This window comes from Somniosus microcephalus, unplaced genomic scaffold (genome assembly GCF_052327205.1).
Source record: "Somniosus microcephalus isolate GS21.2 unplaced genomic scaffold, FLI_Smic_1.0 scaffold497, whole genome shotgun sequence".
NCBI lineage: Eukaryota > Metazoa > Chordata > Chondrichthyes > Squaliformes > Somniosidae > Somniosus > Somniosus microcephalus.
Genome location: NW_028225684.1, coordinates 1 through 6437, shown reverse-complemented (window position 1 = coordinate 6437; position 6437 = coordinate 1).

Here is a 6437-nt window from a genome sequence, read left to right as displayed (position 1 = left end):
TAAAGGTGACTCACCACCCTTCCCCGAGAGCTCTTAGGATGGATTCACTAGCAGAGGCATGCTCTAGTTCTTAGTCAATAAAAGCCTACTTCATTTAAGTCCATCTCGTAGTCTTTGGTATTGTTGATAGCGCATCAATTTTATTGACTAATTTTCAACATGGAGCAAATCTTGAAGCCGGAACGTTTAGACCTGGATCCTCAAGCAGCAGATGCAGCCAATAACTTTGAACACTGGCTGAGCTGTTTCGAAGCCTTCCTGGAGGCCTCCAGCACTACTGTCACTACAGATGACGCGAAACGACTTGTCTTGAACTCACGGGTGAGCCACCGAGTCTACTCGATCATCCGAGACGCCACTACTTACGCGGCCGCCATCGCGACGCTAAAGGAACAATACGTGAGGCCTGTTAACGAGGTCTACGCCAGACACTTCCTGGCTACCCGAAAACAGCGTCCCGGGGAATCGGGCGCTGAATATTTACTGACACCGAGAGTCCTCGGCCGGGACTGTAATTGCAAAGCGGTGACGGCCAAGGAATGCACGGAAGACCTGATCCGAGACGCCTACGGAGCCGGCATCAGGTCCAACTATACTCGGCAGAGGCTGCTGGAACAGAGGGGGCTCGACCTGCAGAAGACGGTGGCCCTCGCTAACTCGTTAGACGTGGCCCTCCAGAACATGGACGCCTACCCCCCTGACCGGATGGCCACGTGGATGCCACGGGAGCATCCATCTTGGGACCCGGTAGGCCACAAGCCGCCAGCAGCCCAACTACAGCTGCAATGACCAGAGGCCAGAAATGTTACTTCTGCGGCCAGGCCAAGCACCCCAGACAGCAATGCCCAGCAAAGGACGCGACCTGCTCCAAATGCGGCAAGAAAGGCCACTACGCGAGAGTGTGCAAGGCGAAATCGACCCCCAATTCCAGCAGCGCCGCGTGTGAACCGTACAGGCCGCCATTTTGGACCCCACCAACCACGTGTGAGCCGTGCGGGCCACCATTTTGGACACCACCAGCCGAGGGGGAGCCACCATCTTGGACACCATCTCGGGACCAGGCCCTCGGCGCGGGCGAATACTACAGCGACCCACCGACCTCAACGATGGCCTCCATCACCCTGGACCAATCTAGGCCCCATCAACTAGCCAGGTCCATGATGAACGTAAAGGTAAATGGCCATGCCACAAATTGCCTTTTCGACTGCGGAAGCACGGAGAGCTTCATCCACCCCGACACGGTGCGACGCTACTCCCTATCGGTTATGCGCACACGCCACCAGGTCTTTATGGCCTCAAAGTCCCATACGACGGACGTCGGCAGCTACTGTGTAGCGACTCTGACAGTGAACGGCGTGGGGTACAGAGAGTTTAAATTCCTCGTCCTGCCACAGCTCTGCGCTCCCGTACTGCTAGGATTAGACTTCCAGTGCCATCTGGAGAGTGTCACGATGGCATATGGCGGGCCCCTGCCCCACTTACAGTCTGCAGCCAGCAGAATTTAAACACGGCGCCGCGCAAAGTATGCAGCCTGTCCACCCTGAAGGTCAAACCCCCCCCGTTGTTCGCTAACCTCGCCAAAGACTGCAAGCCAATTGCTACTAAAAGCAGGCGGTACAGTGCCGGGGATAGGAGCTTTATTAAATCAGAAGTACAAAGACTCCTGAGGGAAGGGATTATCGAGGGCAGCACCAGTCCATGGCGAGCCCAAGTGGTGGTAGTAAAGACCGGCGAAAAACAGCGCCTGGTTATTGATTACAGCCAGACGATCAATCGATACACGCAATTAGACGCATACCCACTTCCCCGCATATCTGACATGGTCAACCAGATAGCACAATACCGGGTATTCTCGACGATTGATCTGAAGTCGGCATACCACCAGCTCCCCATCAGGCCTGAGGACCACCAGTACACGGCCTTCGAGGCTGACGGTCGCCTCTACCACTTCCTCCGAGTCCCCTTCGGTGTCACCAACGGGGTCTCGGTCTTCCAAAGGGAGATGGACCGGATGGTTGACCAGGACACGCTGCAGGCCACCTTCCCCTATCTAGACAACGTCACCATCTGCGGCCATGACTGGCAGGACCACGACGCCAACCTAGAAAAATTCCTCCGTACGGCCCAACGGCTGAATCTGACATACAACAGAGAAAAATGTATGTTCCGCACCGCGCGCCTCGCTATTCTTGGCTGCGTGGTGGAAAACGGAGTCATCGGCCCCGACCCCGACCGAATGCGCCCCCTCCTGGAACTAACCACCCCCACTGCCTAAAAGCCCTGAAGAGATGCCTAGGGTTCTTCTCTTACTACTCCCAGTGGGTGCCCAACTATGCGGACAAAGCCCGGCCCCTCATCAAGTCAACCTCCTTCCCCCTGACGGCAGAGGCCCGTGCGGCCTTCACCCTCATAAAAGAGGACATTGCGAAGGCCACAATGCACGCAGTGGATGAGTCCATCCCTTTCCAAGTGGAGAGCGATGCATCCGACTTCGCCCTAGCCGCAACCCTTAACCAGGCGGGGAGACCCGTGGCCTTCTTTTCACGGACCCTCCAGGGCCCCGAAATTCGACACTCCTCAGTTGAGAAGGAGGCCCAGACGATAGTGGAGGCTGTACGGCACTGGAGACATTACCTGGCCGGTAAACGTTTCACCCTGCTCACTGACCAACGGTCAGTAGCATTGATGTTTAACAACAGACAAAGGGGGAAAATCAAAAATGATAAGATATTGCGGTGGAGGATCGAGTTATCCGCCTACAACTACGATATCTTATACCGACCCGGGAAACTTAATGAGCCCCCAGACGCCCTATCCCGTGGGACATGTGCCAACGCACAAGTCGATAGGCTACGGGCCCTCCACAATGATCTCTGCCACCCGGGGGTCACCAGGTTCTTCCACTTTATTAAAGCTCGCAACCTGCCTTACTCCATCGAAGAGGTCAGGACCATGACCAGGAACTGCCAGGTCTGCGCCGAATGCAAACCGCATTTTTATAGGCCAGACAGGGCACACCTGATTAAAGCCACCCGCCCCTTCGAACGTCTCAGCGTTGATTTCAAGGGGCCCCTTCCCTCCTCTGACCGCAACACGTACTTCCTCAATATTATTGACGAGTACTCCCGTTTCCCCTTCGCCATCCCCTGCCCGGACATGACCAGCGCCACAGTCATCAGGTGCCTCCACGACCTGTTCGCCATATTTGGCTTCCCCAATTACATCCACAGCGACAGGGGCTCGTCGTTCATGAGCGACGAGCTGCGCCAGTACCCGCTCGAGAAGGGCATAGCCACGAGCAGGACTACCAGCTGCAACCCCCGGGATAACGGACAGGTAGAGAGGGAGAACGCAACGGTGTGGAAGACCGCCATGCTCGCCCTAAAATCCAAGGGCCTCCCAATCTCCCGCTGGCAAGATGTCCTCCCCAATGTGCTCCACTCCATACGATCACTGCTCTGTACTGCCACAAATGCCACCCCTCACGAAAAGATGTTCGTCTTCCCCAGGAAATCCACCTCGGGGACATCACTACCGCCATGGCTGACGTCTCCGGGACCCGTCCTGCTCAGGAAACACGTGAGGAGCCATAAGACGGACCCCCTGGTCGAAAAGGTTCACCTCCTCCACGCCAACCCACAGTACGCCTACGTGGCGTATCCTGACGGGCGGGAGGACACAGTCTCAATTCGAGGCCTCGCACCCTCAGGTACCACCCGAAACACCATCGATCACCATCCACTACCTCCACCCACCACCACTACCCACAACGCACCACCGGGGTGTCTACCACGAACTGACGACATGCCGGTGCCATCCCTACCCCGAGAGGACGACACGCCAGTGCTCCGTCCCACGCGAGAAGCGGCCGCGGGCAAAGAACCGCCGCAACCGGCACCACGAAGATCATTACGGCAGACAAGACCCCCGGAGAGACTTTCGTATACGAACTTTTGAAACACTTCACCCCGCCGGACTCTTTTTAAACGAGGGGTGAATGTGGTAAACCACTGTTAACCTGTACATGCCTGTGTGGTAAACCACTGTTAACCCTGTACAAGTCCAGGCATGTCTCAGCCCCTGGCTCCACCCCTAAGCCCGGGTATAAAGGTGACTCACCACCCTTCCCCGGGAGCTCTTAGGATGGATTCACTAGCAGAGGCATGCTCTAGTTCTTATTCAATAAAAGCCTACTTCATTTAAGTCCATCTCGTAGTCTTTGGTATTGTTGATAGCGCATCAGGGGGCGAGGAGCTCGGGGGGAGGGGGCGAGGAGCTCGGGGGGGGAGGGGGCGAGGAGCTCGGGGGGGAGGGAGGCGAGGAGCTCAGGGGGGAGGGAGGCGAGGAGCTCGGGGGGGAGGGGGCGAGGAGCTCGGGGGGGGGAAGGGAGGCGAGCAGCTCGGGGGGGGAGGGGGCGAGGAGCTCGGGGGGGAGGGGGCGAGGAGCTCGGGGGGGGAGGCGAGGAGCTCGTGGGGGGAAGCGAGGAGCTCGGGGGGGGAAGGGAGGCGAGGAGCTCGGGGGGGGAGGGAGGCGAGGAGCTCGGGGGGGGGGAGGGGGCGAGGAGCTCGGGGGGGGGAGGGGGCGAGGAGCTCGGGGGGGGAGGGGGCGAGGAGCTCGGGGGGAGGGGGCGAGGAGCTCGGGGGGGGAGGGGGCGAGGAGCTCGGGGGGGAGGGGGCGAGGAGCTCGGGGGGGGAAGGGAGGCGAGGAGCTCGGGGGGGAGGGGGGCGAGGAGCTCGGGGGGGGAGGGGGCGAGGAGCTCGGGGGGGGAGGGGGCGAGGAGTTCGGGGGGGAGGGGGCGATGAGCTCGGGGGGGGAGGGGGCGATGAGCTCGGGGGGGGGAGGGGGCGAGGAGCTCGGGGGGGGAGGGGGCGTGGAGCTCGGGGGGGGAGGGGGCGAGGAGCTCGGGGGGGAGGAGCTCGGGGGGGAGGGGGCGAGGAGCTCGGGGGGAGGGGCGAGGAGCTCGGGGGGGGGAAGGGAGGCGAGGAGCTCGGGGGGAGGGGGCGAGGAGCTCGGGGGGGGGAAGGGAGGCGAGGAGCTCGGGGGGAGGGGCGAGGAGCTCGGGGGGAGGGGGCGAGGAGCTCGGGGGGGGGGAAGGGAGGCGAGGAGCTCGGGGGGGGGGAAGGGAGGCGAGGAGCTCGGGGGGAGGGGCGAGGAGACCGGGGGGGAGGGGGGCGAGGAGCTCGGGGGGGGGGAGGAGCTCGGGGGGAGGGGCGAGGAGCTCGGGGGGGGAGGGGGCGAGGAGCTCGGGGGGGAGGGAGGCGAGGAGCTCGGGGGGAGGGGCGAGGAGCTCGGGGGGGGGGAGGGGGCGAGGAGCTGGGGGGGGAGGGGGCGAGGAGCTCGGGGGGGAGGGGGCGAGGAGCTCGGGGGGGAATGGGCGAGGAGCTCGGGGGCGAGGAGCTCGGGGGGGAGGGGGCGAGGAGCTCGGGGGGGAGGGGGCGAGGAGCTCGGGGGGGAGGGGGCGAGGAGCTCGGGGGGGAGGGGGCGAGGAGCTAGGGGGGGGAGGAGCTCGGGGGGTGGGGGCAAGGAGCTCGGGAGGGGACGGGGCGAGGAGCTCGGGGGGGGGGGAGGAGCTCGGGGGGGGAGGGGGCGAGGAGCTCGGGGGGGGAAGGGAGGCGAGGAGCTCGGGGGGGAGGGGGCGAGGAGCTCGGGGGGAGGGGCGAGGAGCTCGGGGGGGGGAAGGGAGGCGAGGAGCTTGGGGGGAGGGGCGAGGAGCTCGGGGGGAGGGGGCGAGGAGCTCGGGGGGAGGGGCGAGGAGCTCGGGGGGAGGGGCGAGGAGCTCAGGGGGAGGGGCGAGGAGCTCGGGGGAGGGGCGAGGAGCTCGGGGGGGGAAGGGAGGCGAGGAGCTTGGGGGGAGGGGCGAGGAGCTCGGGGGGAGGGGGCGAGGAGCTCGGGGGGAGGGGCGAGGGGCAGCACGGTGGTATAGTGGTTAGCACTGTTGCCTCACAGCGCCAGGGACCCGGGTTCGAATCCGACCTCGGGCGACTGTCTGTGTGGAGTTTGCACATTCTCCCTGTGTCTGCGTGGGTTTCCTCCGGGTGCTCCGGTTTCCTCCCACAGTCCAAAGATGTGCGGGTTAGGTTGATTGGCTATCATAAATTGACCCTTAGTGTTAGGGGGATTAAATACGTGGGGTTACGGGGATAGGGTGGGATATGTGTTGGTGTAGGGGTTACGGGGATCGGGTGGGACATGTGTCGGTGCAGGCTCGATGGGCCGAAATGGCCTCTATCTGCACTGTGGCGTCTCTGTGATTCTCTGTGATTCTGTGAGCTCGGGGGGAGGGGCGAGGAGCTCAGGGGGAGGGGCGAGGAGCTCGGGGGAGGGGCGAGGAGCTCGGGGGAGGGGCGAGGAGCTCGGGGCGAGGAGCTCGGGGGGAGGGGCGAGGAGCTCGGGGGGAGGGGCGAGGAGCTCGGGGGGAGGGGCGAGGAGCTCGGGGG